We start from the raw sequence: 18,167 nt of genomic DNA, 5'->3' as shown, positions 1-18,167 counted from the left end.
TACCAGGGGTCACTGCTTCAGGATGAGACTAGTGTACTTGTCCCAGACGGGAGAGTTCCTTGTCTCAGTGGAGTGAACAGAGCTAGGTCCTGATTGACTGGTGCCTACCTTAACCTGCCCCATCCCGACGTTTTCTGGGCAGTGGTAAGCCCCAGTCCCGACATTTTTTAACCTTTTTTTTTTTTGCTCAAACATCCGCTTTTGGTGAGAAACATCGAAAATTCATAGAGAAATCGCTCACCTGAGTTTTAAAATACTCGATCCAGGTACGAGTACGTCCTTACCTGACTGGGTTTTCTATCAGGCTGGCTGCAAAGAAAACGAGTTCTATGGGAGGATAACTATTCTACACCACTCATATACGGTATTTATTTATTTATTTGGTACGAATTTATATGTAGTACGAGAGTATATTGGTTTTCAAACGGTAATATAGGCATTATAAGCATTGTTTCACTCACTAACTCATCACCATTCCTGACCTTTTTTTGCCACAGTACCTGATCATCATATCTGACTGTTTCTTCCTCTAATGTTTGTCCTCCACATTGTCATCGATTGGGGAATCACTCTGGCCCTGAATTTCGTACCGTGGCATGACATGGCTTTACTGGCCAGGTCACTGATAACAGGTGAATTGCTGAGAAAAGGTCATGCGGGGGGGGGGAGGAGGGCATGCTGGGTAAGGCATTGTCCCTGCCTGGCATCTTGTAGAGGAAGGTGTCCCGTGTATACGTGCCAAAAATCACTCGCAAAAATTGACAATTGTGCAAATTAGGGACCTTGCAATGTCCTTGCAATGTTGCCGCGTTAATTTACGTCTCCGGGATATGAGTGCACATCATGTGAGGACGTGAATTCATGTCTCCGGGACGGGGCAGGTTAAAAGCGCCTGGCAAGGCTGCCGCACCACCCCTAGACATCCACACTGTGCACTGTGTAGTTTCCACGTCTGCAGATTCCCCATTAACTCAATGTACCCGTCTATAATATCATGCCATAAATATTAGTTTATTTGATTACTTTCTCTTTCAGCATACTCAAACGGGTAGCTTATAGATAAAATATTATAGAATGTGACTTTTCCTTTCCAGTAATTCCTGTGAAATTTTCATGTCAGTTTTTCCATGCTGCATGGTGGTTTTTCTCACTTTTCCTGGAGGGTTTGGGCATGGGGGGAGCCTTCTTGCTTTATTATCCTTATCCTCCAGCATGTAGAGTTGGATCTTGTAGTCATAGTCTCCGTAACAAGCAGCCTCGAAAGGACCATAAGGTCTGTTGCTGTTTGCTTTTCTATGTAATCCTATGTAATCAAAGAATCATTCATATCTCCCAACACATTTATTCCTTACACCGTTCTATCTACCACAGTCTCAGCCTTCCCTTCCTTCTCTACATTTAACAGTCTTTCAAAATACTCTGCCCATTTCTTCCCTACTGCATTCATCTCAGATAACATCCTACCATCTTCTGCTTTACTCACTCTTCCTTCCCAGACTCTCCCCCTCGCACCCTTTTCGCCTCCTTCCATAAAATTTTCTAATTCTCAGTCAGTTACCTACCCCACCTCTCATTTGCTGCCACTATAGCATCACACACAGCCCTTTTCGCCCTATTCCTCTTTTCCTTAGAACCCTTACATGTCCCCTCATCCTTCCTTTGCAGCCACACTTTATATGCACTTCTTTTCTCAGCTACAACCATAATTACTTCCTTGCACCACCATTCACTTCTCATTTTTACACCACTACCCACTTATCTCACACCACACATCTCTTCCGCATACCCCACCACAGCACTCAAACAACTGCCACCATTTTGCTGATCTTTCACTGCAATTAACTCCTCTTTCAACTTCTAATATTCTATCATTCTCTCTTTTATTCAACTCACATTCAGAACATCCCTGCCACGCCCAACTCTCCTAGCTGTCACCCACCTCATACTCTCAACTTTCCCTCCACCAGGTGGTGGTCAGACATACCACCACCCTTCCCTCTCAAAACTCTCACATCCAGCAATGTTTCTCTTACATTCCTGGACACATCCACTTAGTTCATCACGGCTTTTTCAACAACCTTTCCACCCTACTCCCTCACCCATGTATACTCATAAATATCTTTCTTCTTAAAGAAGGTATTTCCAATCACTTTCGTTGAACACACATCCCTACCATTCTTTCCCTATTATCATTACTTCCAGGCACACCATGTATACCAACTATACCTTCAGCTGCTATATTTCCCACTGTAGCATTCAGATCTCCCATCATTACTACATTCACATTTGGTCCGAAACTCTGCAGACACTCATCAACATAATTCCAGAAAGACTCCCTCTTGTCTTCATCCCTTTCACTACCAAGCCCATATGTACTCACAAATACCCACACATCACGTCCAAATTTCGCTTTCACCCACATCAGTTTCGATGACACCTTCCATTCAGTCACATACTGCTGCACTTCTGGGCACACTAACAAGGCCACTCCTCTTGCTCTTCCTTTATCACCACCTGACATCCTTCCAGTCACATTTCCAAACTTAGATTCAGTTTCAGAGAAAAAACAGCAGAATCTCTTGTATTTCAGAAAAATGGCGAAAATCCAAACGAGCGGAGAATTTTACCTACCTTTGAAGTGTGCTCACATATAAACATAACATTGATGCAGAAGTCCTTGCACGAGTCAACCATGCCTTGGCCTCTTTTAGACGGCTCAGATCCAGACTTTTTGAAAACACCAACTTCAGAATCGAAATGAAGGTATCAGTATATATGGCTGTATGCCTGTTCACTTAATTATACATTGTAAAATCCTAGGGTACTTACCAGCATCACATCAGAGAGCGTGTGTCGTTTTTCATCTGATGTTTACAGCATATCCTAGGACTCAAATGGGAGGTGCTACGACACGGTCAGACACTAACTCACCACTACGCATCTGACTATTCACAACAAAGTGCTCATTATATCAACATGGTGCTGACAATATCACAACGGAGACTGATAATGGGGGACAAGAGATAAAAGTGTGTTTTATGACTGAAAAGGGAGGATGAACGGAGACAGAAGAAAAGTTAATACATGTAATGAAATTTTCCAATCATACACTAAAAAAGTCTACAAAATTATGCGGTAGAGGGTGATAACTGATCAAACTTTCGTTTCATTCCATCTTGTCATGCCAGGAAACCCTTGGAGCTCTCTCTTGTTCTTCAGTTGAGGAAACTTAGAAATTGCTTTGACTTTATAAATAGGTGGATAAACTCTGCTACGTACCACAATATGTCTATGATTTTTAACCTGAGCATATATTAACACACATTTGGTCAAAGTCAGAACTAGAGGGACCTACCTCCCTTAGTGTAGAATTCACACCTTCAGGTTGAGAAATATGCTCCTTCCATGAAAGACTGTAGTTAACTACAGCATCAAAGTACACTGTTACACCAGGTCTCTCATTCAACAAGTGGTTCATCAACCTTTGAAATGTGGCAGGGGCACTTTTCAACTCCTATAGCATAACTTCAAATTGGACTGTACCTTGTTGTGCTATGAACGTAAAGATCTCTTTAGTACTTTCTGCTGAAGGAATCTGCCATTAGGCACGCACCATGTCAGCTCTAGGTACGAACTAAGAAATCTCAGTACTGTCAATGCACAAATCCACACAAGGAAGTGGATACGTGTCCGATTTACTCAAAACATCCACAGTCCGATAGTCCACACAAAACCGATATCTTCCGTCCAGTTACGGCACTAATGTTGTTGGGGAAGTCCACTCACTGGTAACTGGATGATTAGGTCATGTTCTAAGAAATAATCAGTTTCTTGCTGTAAAGCTGATGTTGACTAAGGTGAACACAATACGGAGGAAGGTTAACCATTGTAAGGTAACCTGGGGTCTATTGGACCCCATGCCATGTTTCTTCGTGTTTTTCATATACAGTATTACTATAAGGTCTTGGTATCTGGTTTTCCCTCTACCTTCCTGACTAGTAGACTAGTTTAGGGAGGTGATGGGGTCAGTTCGAGATCTGGCTTTATTTTCGTGCTAATGGGCCTTTGGGATCCAGTGGACCTCAGGTTACCTAACCTGTGATTTTTTTTGTTTTTTTGCCATATATATCATCCATACCTAAAATTATTTATTATGACATGTGCTTCTCTTCCTTCTTAATGATACATTGGCCATTGGTCTACATCAGGCACTGATAGAAAACTGGTGGAACATATCAGTCACTAATTTCAGTTGATATAAAATTTGTCAGTGTTTTTAATTTTAATTTTCCTTACAGTATTTCGTCACTTCTATTTTCATACATTTTGCACCAACTAGAAGGAAATGGGCTGCAGAAACTGTGTTCAAGTGATTGTTTGAATAAAGTATTGTAAGTATTTTTGGTGGTTTTCTAAAGATTGGGGTCTGGCAGACCCCGGGTTACCTGACATGTTACTGGAGTTGTAGGGTTACCTTACGAGGGTTAATATGGGTAGCATCTCCTACATCAATGTCGTGACACATTACAGTGGTCCGTCCAAGGTAATCATCAGCGATGGTTAGGAATGACAGTATAAGGTCCATCAGCTTTTCTTTCGTCCCTACTGTAGGTTGAGATGAGAAAGTTTACTATGAAGTTCCTCCCTGGCCTTCAAATTACACTGCCACTGTGCTGTACTGCCTATGCTGACAGGTAGACCAGGCTCTGTTCTGGTATCAACAGCACCAACAGGCACATCAACTAGGCTGCAAGCAACACTTGGCAGAGTCGATGGTATGGTTTCATCATGTTCATATGATAGAGTTTATGCCTATTGCGTCGATCCAGTGTCTTGATCTAGTAGTCTGTAGGGCTAATCTTCCTACAAAAACTGGAGGGACTTCAAAACTCAGCAGACAGAGGGTGGCCAGGCAGGGGTAAAAGTATTAATATTTCATCACCTTCTTGGAATTTTCTTTCTTAGGCATCCTTGTTATACCACTTCATCACATGTTTGGACTCCTTGAGGTCCTCGTTGCAAACGTGTAAACAGTGTGAAAGTCTGTCCTTGAACTCCGTAGCTATCGTAGTTAATCAGTAGAGGCTTTTGCTCCGGTATTCCAGGTATTTTTCAACAGCATCAAGGGGTCTCTTACTGTATGTCCAAAAACTAAATCATTTGAGGAGAATCCAGTTGACTCTGTTGGTACCTCCCAAGTCGCAAAAAGGAGAAACGTCTCTCATTTATGCCATTAATGGCCAGTTCTTCGCAATACTTCTGGAACGTACTTTTTAGGGTCTGGTGATATCATTCAAGTGCACCTTGGGATAGGGGATGGTATGCATTGGAGGTCATGTGGGTGATTCCTTATTCCTTCAGACTGCTTGAAGACGTTAGACTGCCATGATTCGAGTGAACTTCACTAAGGAGGCCCAAATTAGCAAGAGTTCTTTCTCAGCTGGTTTCGAATGGATCTTATGGAGGGGAATCGGAACAGGATAACGAGCTGACATGTCAAATATGGTGAGATGACAGTATATGGAGGAAGTCTTGGGTATGTATGGGAACAAAGGCGAATGCTTATATAGGTGAGGGCACATGGCACAATACAGTAAGACTGATACAAGAGGCACTCATGCTGCAATACTCATGTTCAGTACAATTATCGTGAGACAATCATAACACAACACTCATAACATGAAGCAATCATAACGCAACACTTGCACATAAAGCAAGGCAATTTTGATGCAACACTCACACATAACCAATGCTGGGAACGCTACTAGTAAAAAGTAGCGGCGCTCCCATTCCCGTTACTAGCTCGAAAAAGTAGTGGCGTTACTGGTTTCGCTACTTGATATGAAATGTCGCGGCGCTCCTGCTCCCGCTACTTTGGATAAGAAAAAGGTACACAAAGGAAAGGTTAACAAAAATCTGTGATATAGCAATTCACTATATACTGTTTTCGATAATATTAGTCAGTCTGAGTGGTTATGTTGTGTACCAGTAATGTCAGTACAGTATATACTTATATTGAAAAAAAAAAAAAAACATCATATATATGTCGATGTCACTTTAATGAAGCTTAGACCCGAAGGTACAGGAAAAAGCTATTTACTGTATAATGTAACAAATGTCCTTTTACATTGTTACCTAGTATACCTACTGAAAGTAACACATAAATAAAAGGCAAGAAAATGTGGCGTACCGTACCATTGATACATATTATATAGATTTATTATATTTTCAATGATACCCATTTAATATATGTACGAAAACGAAAGTAAGAATGAACTGGGGCTTTCTTTTAAAGGCTATTTATACAATGGCAATGTATTTTTTTTTCCATTACTTTAAACTGAAAGTAACATACTGTTACGAAATAATAACGTAGTAAGAATTAGTCTGAAAGAGAGTGAGGGAGAGAGCGGAGTTAGAGACGGGGATAGTTAGAGATGTGTGTGTGTGTGTGTGTGTGTGTGTGTGGGTGTGTGTGGGTGTTGCCTACTTCTAGCTGACATTCTTATTTATCTTTACTTAATTTAAATGATCGATAATTAACTAGCAACTTCCTGTCTAATTATTGAACATTACTAATAAATAATAATTAATAAACTACTGATGTAATGTAGGACAAACATCATTAATTGACAGAATTGACGAAAGTATTATTTATCGTCATTAACCCCTTAACCGTGGGGCGTCACTTTCGTGATACTTGGGAGCAAGTGGTCATGCTGCTTGCGACACTTTTGTGATTCTGTATTATTTTGAATTCACCCGGGCTTTGAAGTGGTGGCTTGTATCATCTATCAGTACTGCCAATGTCCAACACTAGTCAGCACTCCTAATCTCATCTGTACTCCCATCCATTGTTGACAATTTAGCCATTTCTCCCCGTTCTTGACTCCCCTCCCTACCCCCCTCCATTACCCTATCCTCTCGCCTGCCCGGCCGTGCTACGCTAAGTAAATCTTCCCTGGAATTTTTCACTGATTTCATCCCTATGCCCTATTCTTATACCAAATAATATATACAAGAAAGAAATAAGGCAAGTGAGAGTGCCATACACCTAGAATTGGCTAATTATCACCTGACAACACCTCACGTGCACTCGTTCGCTAATTTTCGCTGTTTATTTCCCCTTGAAATATGCTGTATAATCTATTTTTGTAATAAAAATATATATAAGAAAGGAAGGGAGAAGCCTAAGTGATATTTACATTCACCTGGAACTACCTAATTATTGGAGGCCGCCACACTGTATTCTACGCTAAGTAAATCATCCCTGGAATTTTCCACTGATTTCATCCATTGATATAAGCCCTATGCCCTATTCTTATACCAAATAATATATACAAAAAAGAAATAAGGTAAGTGATAGTGCCATACACCTGGAATTGGCTAATTATCACCTGACAACACCTCACGTGCACTCGTTCGCTAATTTTCGCTGTTTATTTCCCCTTCAAATATGCCGTATAATCTATTTTCGTAATAAATATACATATAAGGAGGGAAGGGAGAAGCCTAAGTGATATTTACATTCACCAGGAACTACCTAATTTATTATGTATTGTCTTGGTTTCCTGCCAATCATTTTATTGCTATATATTAGCAGGTCTCATAGGACTGAAATTGGTAGTATTGCACCTACCCTAGCCAGGCGACAGGAGGCCAGCACTATCAGTTCACTGTCGTCTTTGAAAGTGGGAGTATGTCTGATTTGCTCCTGCTACCTTCTGCCGCTTTATAGCCCCATGCAAAGGGCCCTGTGACCTTTACCCCCTACTAAACCTCGTGTGGAAAGAGGTAAAGGGCTGACAATTGATAGAGAGTGACTATGATCTTTTTATTGAGTAAAACAGTGCAAGTGGAATTGTCAATAAAGTGTAAATAATGTGTAAACAGCAAGAAAGCAATGAATGTAAATATAAGTGAACAGTGGAAAATAGTTTTATAAGTTACTTTAAGTAGCGAATGTAAACAGAAATGTAAATGAGTGGTATTATAAGAATACGAGTATATATACTAGGAGTAATGAAAGTGAAAGATTCACTCTAGCATGTATGAATACTATGAGTTATGAGAGTGAAGGTGAAAGTGACATTCACTCTCAATGCTAGTATACAGGACGAGAAAGTGAATGCTACGTATTTTACTGAAAGAAATTGAATCCCTACAGTGACAATAAACTACTATTACTGAAGGAAACTTATGGATAAAGACTGTAGATATATATGTTATATAGTAACAGAAATATAAACTGTGAGTGTTTTTATGAATAATAGACAACACTAGCGGCGAACGATCGAAAGTGGGATGGTCATACGCCCTCGTAATTTTCATTGCTTTCACAGTGCTTTTTTGGGGGAGTATGGATTCCAGACTATTTGAGAATCATAGATTAGTGTTTCTCGTGATAATATCAGGCTGTGGTAATCATATTGCGAGTTGTCGGGAAGTGTAAAGTGGAGACTTCGGTACCCAACTTCAGAGGCCCCCACAAGTCCTACGGTACTCGACGAAGGCTCAACAAACACCCAAGGAGAAAGCTGAAGGTATGTGCCATAAGTATATGTGATTTTAATATTCTAGGACTAATAACTGATTTTTAGCAAATATTTTTAGAGAGTCTGTCGGAGCGCGAATATGCCCGCGGGAGCCGCAAGTCAAAGCAAAACAAGCCCGCGGTTTAAGGGTTAATAAATACAAACAAACCGTCGGCATATCTGTCTGTACTCACGACTCCAGGCCTGTATTCATCGCATGAGTAGCGAGGAGTGCGTTAACGCATGAGTACAGCCAAAAAGTAGCGGCGCTTTCAGTTCCGCTATTGGCTAAAAAAGTAATGGCATTACAACCATCGCTGTTAAAATAGTAGCGGCGCTATGTAGCTCCGCTACTAATAGCAGGGCTACTCCCAGCTTTGCACATAACGCAACGTGATACACGGGTTAATATGTATATGTCTACAGATAAAATTAAAAACCATCAGATGGAAACAAAATGAATGATAGACAAGGGAAAGAAAGGAAAACATGAACAATGATTAGCAAAACGAACCGACAAATAATCTCTCACACCTTAAACAACAGAAAACGTAAACTTGTAATGAAAACATTGACTCATAACATGAAAACACAGACTCGTGTAACAGAGTGTTAGTCCCACACTCACAGATACTCCAACAGGGAAAGTCAACTAGCATAGAAACCATGCTGGCTAAAAAGCATCTGGGATGGGCCATACACATGTTCCACATGCCTGAGCACTGTCTTCCCTGAAATGTTCTGTATGGCCCAATCCCTGTAACGTGCCACAACCCAGGGAGACAGAAGAAGAGATATCAAGAGAAAAGAAATGCAAATTCTTACCAAAGGCTCTTGAAACCATTGCCTCGGATTTAGAACAATGGTGAGCCTTTGCAGTGAATGCACCATTCATCTTTAAGCTTGGAACTTGGCCAGAGAAAAGTGTTGACATTGGAGACACAACCAAAACAGAGTTCTTTCAGCAACCGCAAATTTGACATGCTGATTGTGTGGCAAAGTTTGTGGATCCTAGATTGGTCTGCATTGTCACACACGTTGGCACCAAAGACAATGAGAAACACACTATCCTTGGGAACAGTAGAGGAGGGCGGTGATGGTTCGGACAGTGGGATGGTTCGGACAGTGCATTCCCTGAGAAACGTATGGGACCTAGGACCGTGTGATCTTGCATGAAAGTGGGAGAGTTTGTTTACTTCTGCCACACGGAACCTCCAAGCTAGAAACCCCTCACTTTTTGATGCAGGTCAGATTTTATGTTTTTTTGCATCTCTTATGTAATAATTTGGGTGTATATCGTAAGCTCTACCTTTATGAATATGCCAAGCATTGAACTGTGCATTATCAGGATGAATCTGTGTTGCATGTAGAACATGCTGCTATGAAAAACGAATGTTAAACTCTCTCGTGTGAAACTTGAGAGTACCCGTCAATTAATTACATAGATTTAGGATGATTCGGACAGCAGTTAAGGAGGGGGATGGTTCGGACAGTCTGAACTAACCCTCCACTACTACCAAGTCATGACCTTATCAAATGATAACGCTACTTTTGATCATTTATATTTGAACACATAGTGAAACACCATTCTTCATAGTTATCAGGGAATATATATTTATAGCTTTGTTTATTTAACCTATTTCTCAAAGTGTTAAAAGAAGGAAGGGGTAATACAATTCTATTTCAGTTTTGCAGGCTGCAATATGCATTAAAAGTGTTAAGTTAGTCAGTTTAAAATAAGGCACAGAAAGTGAAAAGTGAAGTCAATATTCCAGAGAGAGAGAGAGAGAGAGAGAGAGAGAGAGAGAGGGAGGGAGGGGGCTAATTATGCATAATTTTGAAGCAGAAAGTAAGAGGTTAAGTCAGTTATTAATAAATCTGGTGAAGGTTATTTCAGTTATAAAGTATTAGTTTTTTAAAACAAATATCAAGTGGTGCATTTAGATTCTGAAGTTTAATATTGTACTTTAGGAAAATGAAATGTCTTTGAATTAATAAATGTTTGGTTTTATCCAATCCAACTCACATAATTTTAAGAATATGCTGAGTAATACCTATGGCCGAACCAGCCCACCCTTCTGTCCGAACCATCACCACTGGTAGGGATGGTTCGGATGATTTAGTCACTTGTGTTTCGTTAACTATAGCTTAAAGCTGAAAAGAGCTAAGAATTTCATATTATCATTCTAAAGAGCCAAATAATTTAGCAACATTTTAACATAAACCAGAATACTCTCCTGCTTAAACCTGAATGTTTATATATATATATATATATATATATATATATATATATATATATATATATATATATATATATATATATATATATATATATATATATAATGTCCGAACCATCACCGCCCTCCCCTAATCGTCATCTTCTGTAACAGAAATACAGCTCTAAGTAATTGTAAGTTTGTGTGTGTGTGTGTGTGTGTGTGTGTGTGTGTGTGTGTGTGAGAGAGAGAGAGAGAGAGAAAGAGAGAGAGAGAGAGAGAAAGAGAGAGGGAGAGGGGAGGGAGGGAGAGATGCCATGTTTTTCTCTCACTTTTTGCTTCTTTTCCCACACACCAGCCATCCTTCCCTCTATTTCTCCATCTCTGCACCTATCCACCGAACACCTAACTTCACTCCCCTTTGCCCCACAAACTTATTCATCCTCCCTCCGATCCTCTGCGTATACCTGCCCTCGCTTCCATGCTCTTTTCCACTGTGAAAAGAATAAATGAAGGGGGGGGGATAGCTAGGAAAAGAGAAATGGAAGGGAAGTAGGTGGAAGGGGTACAGAAAGAAAGGACAAGATGGAAAGCTAGAAGGAGTGGACAAAGTTTTAAAAGACTAGTAAGAAGATTAATGAAGGGTTGAGTAAAAAAGAAGTTAACTAGGGAAAAGGAATGAGTAGCATGAAAGGAAAAGAGTGAAGAGAGGGGTGAGACGAGTGGGAAAGTGAGAGGAAGATGAGGATGAAGAAAGGTGAGATGATGAACAGAAAAAGGAAACATAAGATGAAAAGGGGGGTGAAAGGAGGAGTGCGTACGACATAAAACTCGACTGAGAGAAGATAAGGAAGAAAGCGACAGGAAAGAAGAGGAAGAGGAGATTGATGGAAGAAAAGAAGAAGAGGAGGAAATAGTGAAGAGAGAAGAGAGAGAGAGAAACGCGATAGAAGGAGAGGAGAAGGAGAAACACGTTTGAAGGACAGAAGAGGCGGAAAGTGATAGGAGAGAAGAGGAAGAAAGCGATAGGACGGGAGGAAGGGGAGAGCAGTGATAGGGCAGAAGAAGAGGAGGGAAGCGATACAGGGAGAGAAGGAAAAAAGGAAAATGACAGGAAAGAATAGGAGGAAAGCCACAGATGGAAAGAAGATCAAGAAGGAGGGGATAGAAAAAGAGCAAATAAAAAGGAAAGATAAGAAGGAAAGTGAAAACAGAGGAGATATGATGGACAGCTAGAGGAGTCGATGATAGAGACAATAACTGCATAGAAGGATGAGGAAAAGGGAGACAAAACGGGATGAGAAAAAAGCGAGGAATGGAGCAAAGGGATAACGGGCGGGAACAAGAAGAGACTTGACAAGTTTAAGTAATTACCAGTGGAAATAAAAGTGGAATCATTGACATAAAAGGGAGAGAAAAAAGATGGAAATGATGGAAATGGAAATTATATAAAAGAAAGAGGAAGGGACTGAGAAACAGGTTGGGAGGAGATGAAAGTGAAAAGGAAGAGAAAAACGCAAAACATGGAGAAATGGGATCAAGATTATTGCCACAAAGTCAGGGAAGCGAGGTTTGTATCAATCTCGGCTTATAATTTTTATGTAATTTGTTACTTGATGCATACACTGTGTAAACTCAGTGTTACTCTCACCTTTATATCTCGTTCTGATGTCTGTGCGCTACTTTATTGTACAAAGTTACTTCAATATTCTCTCTCTCTCTTTCTCTCTCTCTGCGGATTCAGATGAAAGTACCAGGCCGATTCCTTTTCGCCCCAGTGATTTCAGCATTTTACTGCAATCGGCATTTAGCATACGTGAATTTTTCTCATTCTTCTTTCATTGAGCGTTTTTCTGTTGTTGTTGTTGTTGCTGCTGCTGCTGCTGCTGCTGCTGCTGCTGCTGCTGCTGCTGCTCCTCCTCCTCCTCCTCCTCCTCCTCCTCCTCCTCCTCCTCCTCCTCCTCCTCCTCCTCCTCCTCCTCCTCCTCCTCCTGTTGGAAACTCGTATGATACTTCTTGGTTTAATTTTTTTTGCCACTCATTTTTAAAAATTATCTTTTTTCATTTGGTGAATATCTACTCTTGGTCTTCTTTTAGAATGTCTATTTTTTTCTGTTTTGTTAATTTGTGTAATATTGTCTTTTTACTCCTATACTTTTGTCTCTCCCTCGTATTTTGCGTGTTTGACTTTTACCTTTGATCTGTACAAGCAACTTTTATTTTTACTCTTCATTGCCTGCACATTTGTTCCATATGATTTCTTTTCACATTTTTTTTTTTTAGCTTTTGTGTTGATTGCGATTTGTCTCTAATGACTCCAAACCTTAAGGTTTCACCAGATAAATTGGAGCAATTATCCCACAGGCCATTATACTGATTATGACAATAGTTTATAATTATCGCTGGTTGCCAAACTGGGAAGGATCACCATCACCATAACGACTACCATAAGCATCACGAATATATTCACCATTACCATTTCAATCACTCCTGCCATCAGCAACCACCAACACTTCGCTCATAATAACAATTATCACCACCACAATTACATACCACCACCTTTATAATCTCCGTGATCATTATCATCACCGCTACCATTACCGACAAAACAACCATCACAGTCAGCATTACCACCACCATTACCCTCACCGTCTCTTCCACCACTAACACCATCACATTTCAACACTCCCACTACTATCACCACTACCATTATAAATGCGATAATCATCATAGTTGCTGACCATAGCTGCTGACATTAGCATCACTGCTGCTACTAACATCATTACTAATGCAATCACCCTTATCCCTAACACTGCAGCCATCACGACTATCACCATAATTGTCACTGTAACTATTAATAACTATATCACTGTCGCTCGTACCTCCCCCCCCCCTCTCTCTCTCTCGCCTAGATGCAGAGGGTAACAGAAATCAACACAAGCAAATTACAACACGAATATATAAAGCACCATTATTTAGTTTTACTCCTTTGTCTTCTCACTTCAACCTCTTCCTGATTACTCCATCCCTCCTCCATGTTCTCCTTTTTTGTCCCTTTGTTTTTACCTATTTTTAACTTCTATATCTCCTTCACATCTGTCCACCATCTCACCTTTTTTTTTTCTTCTCGTATTACTTTTGCGTCTAGTGTGAGTTTTACGCTAGGTACCCCTTTTTTGGATAAGGGCTAAGGCGTTGCCCCTGGGTAGAGGACTTTGGTTTGGAGCGTGTAGCATTTTATGACCGGATGCCCTTCCTGATGTCTACCAATGACCCTTGGGTGGATTCGATCCTCCGACCCTTCGGTCAGAGCGGAGCGCTCTGAACCACGGCTGCTACACATTAGGATGTACACTCTACCAAAGTTCCGCCTGGACCATCCTCTCGCCCGGCATGGTGAATGTGGCAACAGCGCAGTGTGTGGAAGGGAGGAGGGGAGAAGAGGGGGAGGGGGGGGTAGAACTTGGAACGAGGAATGGCAGCGCTGAGAAGGAGAGTCACTTGTTATAATGCAATTGTAACAAGGAATTCAGTATGTTTTCCCCAAATAATTACAACTCCTATTTTTTTCATTCATTTTTGTAGGCACACGACGCCTGGACAGTAACCACTACATATTTCATTACTCATTACTGACCACAAGCAGCTCTGCTTGCGCACCTCATCTCTCTCTCCTCTCTCTCTGTTTTGTGTCTGTTGTATAAATGTGTGTATGTAAAATTGCATACCTTGTTAAGATCAAGTTATGTCATTTCACATAACGGATATCGTTTGCCATTAAAAGAATATTTATTGTACTGTAGGCAATAGTTTTACGGAAGGCATACAAAGTTATCTCTCTATGCTGATAGGTAATCATGTGTTCAGTGGTAGACCAGTAGCGGGAGGTGCCCTGTCACACTCCCAGAAAAACACATTTGTGATTAATGATACAGTGTTCTGATTTCCCATTTGTCATTAAATAAACCTGACATGAAGAACAATCTCATACAATATGTTACATGAACTCATTTTCATGAAACTTGCATCTCTTACTTAGCTTTTTGTAGGGAGTGGAATAACAGTCATAATAATCACAAGGGTACTAAAAATTCCATATACCATTTGCATGTTACTTTTATTAGTAGTAGGTCCAGCCACCCTCTTTTTCGATCACCTCTTGCGGTCTGTTGGGCATGGAAGCTACAAGGTCATGCATAAGGCGTGGTTGGTTCCTTACCAGTTCCCACTGGGCCTGAGTGTGGGCCAGAAGTTCAGCTGGTGTTCGCTCATTCTCTGGCTCCCAAGAGTTAACAATATTCCCCCATAAATTTTCGATGGGGTTCATGTCTGCCCCCTTGCTAGGCCAGTCTAGTAACTGCAGGTCCCCTCTAGCCCTGAACCACTCTGTAACTACTCTTGCGGTATGGATGGGGCAACGGTCCTGTACAAAGATTACTGGGCCTGGAGGAAACGGAAAATCCCGTTCCCGAAGGGAGGGAAGGAAGAAATCCTGTAGAATTTCAATATACTTTGCAGCAGTGAACCGCCCTTCTATCCTTGTGATGTCACCCAAGCCATGGATACACATCCATCCCCACACGTTCACCGTGACGTGACCACTTCTGCGCTCCTCGTATATGTTCCTTCGGTCGTATCTGCGAGTGAATAAAATATGAACATATTAACACTTTCATATTTCACTGGGGGTGCGAGATTTGCCGTAAATGATGCTACGATGCAACCTCTACTGTATATTATGGCCCTATGGTTATCCACGTATCTAAAATTGCAATGGTCAGGGCAGAGAGAGAGAGAGAGAGAGAGAGAGAGAGAGAGAGAGAGAGAGAGTTGACGGTATGGAGGAAATACGGATAATAAGCAGGCTTGGGAACAACTGACAGAAGGAAAGTATAGGAATATATACCTAGCATTATATATATACAGCCATCAGTACTTAACTGAAATAACTTAAACAAATTGTAATGATACATAAAAGTAGATCAGCGATGAACACTACAGCAGAAACATGGACCATGCTTATGCAATCAAGGGCTTTATATGTTTTGGCGATGAAAAACCGTTGATGGTATTTGTTACATAAATCTATTTATATCTGATAAGAACAGATGTTACCTGGTGTTATTCGGCCTCCAGTTATGTATTCTGCCGTGATTAGTGCTGGTAAATGTTTTTTCATCTGTGAACACTACCCTGGACCAAAAATCTAGATCTTTGTCCACATTCTGGCGAGCGAAGGCTAGTCTGCCACCCCGGTGTTGGTCTGTCAGCAGCTCTCTCTTGGCAGGAATCCTTGATTTGTGTGAAGAAGAAACACATTCAGTGAAGCTCCATAAAATTATTTTTATTTGGCAAGTATCAGTCTTTCTCATTTCCCCTAAACTGGATGTCAGATATGACAGGTTTTTAGGAGTATTACCTACTTTTGCAACAGAACACTGAGAAAAATTAAGGGGAAAAAAAAAAATATATATATATATATATATATATATATATATATATATATATATATATATATATATATATATATATATATATATATACACGTTTGCTTTTAACGCTGTGGACAATTACGTTTATTTGCAAATACATAACTTTCGTGACCTTACCTATGGTGAATCCCTGCTTCGTGCAAACGGTTGCGTACGGTCTGCGAGGTCACATTTAGGTGGAGGGCTTCTCGAATGGCAACCGCGTTTGTGAAAGGGGCGACCTGAACAGCTCGTCGAATATTCTCGTCGTCCTGGGGTGTTGTTAATATGGGTCGGGGCCTCCTATCTGTAGAAAGATAACGATGATTGAACCTCGTATCACTAATCGCGAGGCCACTCTCCCAACATTTAGCTTATATCGAGATATCACTCTAAACCGCTTGGCATTCTTAATTTACTACCAGTGGGGAGGTTTGAGTGAACTGTTACACTTTCGAAGTTACCGTTAGTTATCCTTAATAATGAACAGACTTATGAACAACAGGATTAAGACCCATAGGTGACAAATGCTGAAAACTGTGTTGGACATATTTAACACAAAACAAACCGGTTTTCTACTTACCAAGATCAGTCAGATTCCCAGTTTCCTCGTGTCTCCTTATCCACTTCAAAACTGTTGTTCGGGAGACTGCCAACCGCCTTGCAATCACACGGGATGAAAATCCGAAGTCATGAAGGGCAACAATCTCTGCTCTCTTGGTTAGCTCAGTTTCTCGTCTATTCATGATGAAATGCTGAGGGAACTGACAGACCTACACAGCAGAAATGTAGAGAACACCTCGGACCTCGGTGTAACCAGTCATTAAGTACTGGGATTGCTAGTCAGAAAAACTGTTTCTCGAACCCGACTTCGATTAGTGTCTCAGAAGAATCATGATTTCCACTCTTCCACCTCATCCTGCATTAATACTAATAAATTTTAATTCATTAACTGTTACTTGGGGATATTATTAGTGATATATTATTACCGAGAATTTAACGACTCAGATTCAATGGCTCTGCAATACTGTATAAATTATCATAAGTTTCAATCATTTAGTAAACATTTTGTGTGAGAGATTGCTCTTCTTCATGTCAGGTTTATTTAATGACAAATGGGAAATCAGAACACTGTATCATTAATCACAAATGTGTTTTTCTGGGAGTGTGACAGGGCACCTCCCGCTACTGGTCTACCACTGAACACATGATTACCTATCAGCATAGAGAGATAACTTTGTATGCCTACCGTAAAACTATTACCTACAGTGCAATAAATATTCTTTTAATGGCAAACGATATCCGTTATGTGAAATGACATGACTTGATCTTGACAAGGTATGCAATTTTACATACACACATTTATACAACAGACACAAAACAGAGAGAGAGGAGAGAGAGATGAGGTGCGCAAGCAGAGCTGCTTGTGGTCAGTAATGAGTAATGAAATATGTAGTGGTTACTGTCCAGGCGTCGTGTGCCTACAAAAATGAATGAAAAAAATAGGAGTTGTAATTATTTGGGGAAAACATACTGAATTCCCTGTTACAATTGCATTATAACAAGTGACTCTCCTTCTCAGCGCTGCCATTCCTCGTTCCAAGTTCTACCCCCCCCCCTCCCCCTCTTCTCCCCTCCTCCCTTCCACACACTGCACTGTTGCCACATTCACCATGCCGGGCGAGAGGGTGGTCCAGGCGGAACTTTGGTAGACTGTACCTAATCTAGTATCCTCTGTGGCTTTCCTGTATTTATCATTCTCTGATTTTATTACTGTTTCTTGCTTACCAACTCATTCTACCCACTGTTACACCCACTCTATCCTCATTCACACGTTTAGCACACACACACACACACACACACCAAAATGCCAGTATCAAGAGCAATATGTACCTAAAGAACGTTAGCTTGAATACTCGTAGGTACATGTGTATGAGAGAGAGAGA

This window comes from Coenobita brevimanus, chromosome 38 (assembly GCF_032717465.1).
Source record: "Coenobita brevimanus isolate Jiangsu-jjx chromosome 38, ASM3271746v2, whole genome shotgun sequence".
Classification (NCBI taxonomy): Eukaryota; Metazoa; Arthropoda; class Malacostraca; order Decapoda; family Coenobitidae; genus Coenobita; species Coenobita brevimanus.
Note: the sequence above shows the minus strand (reverse complement) of the source record.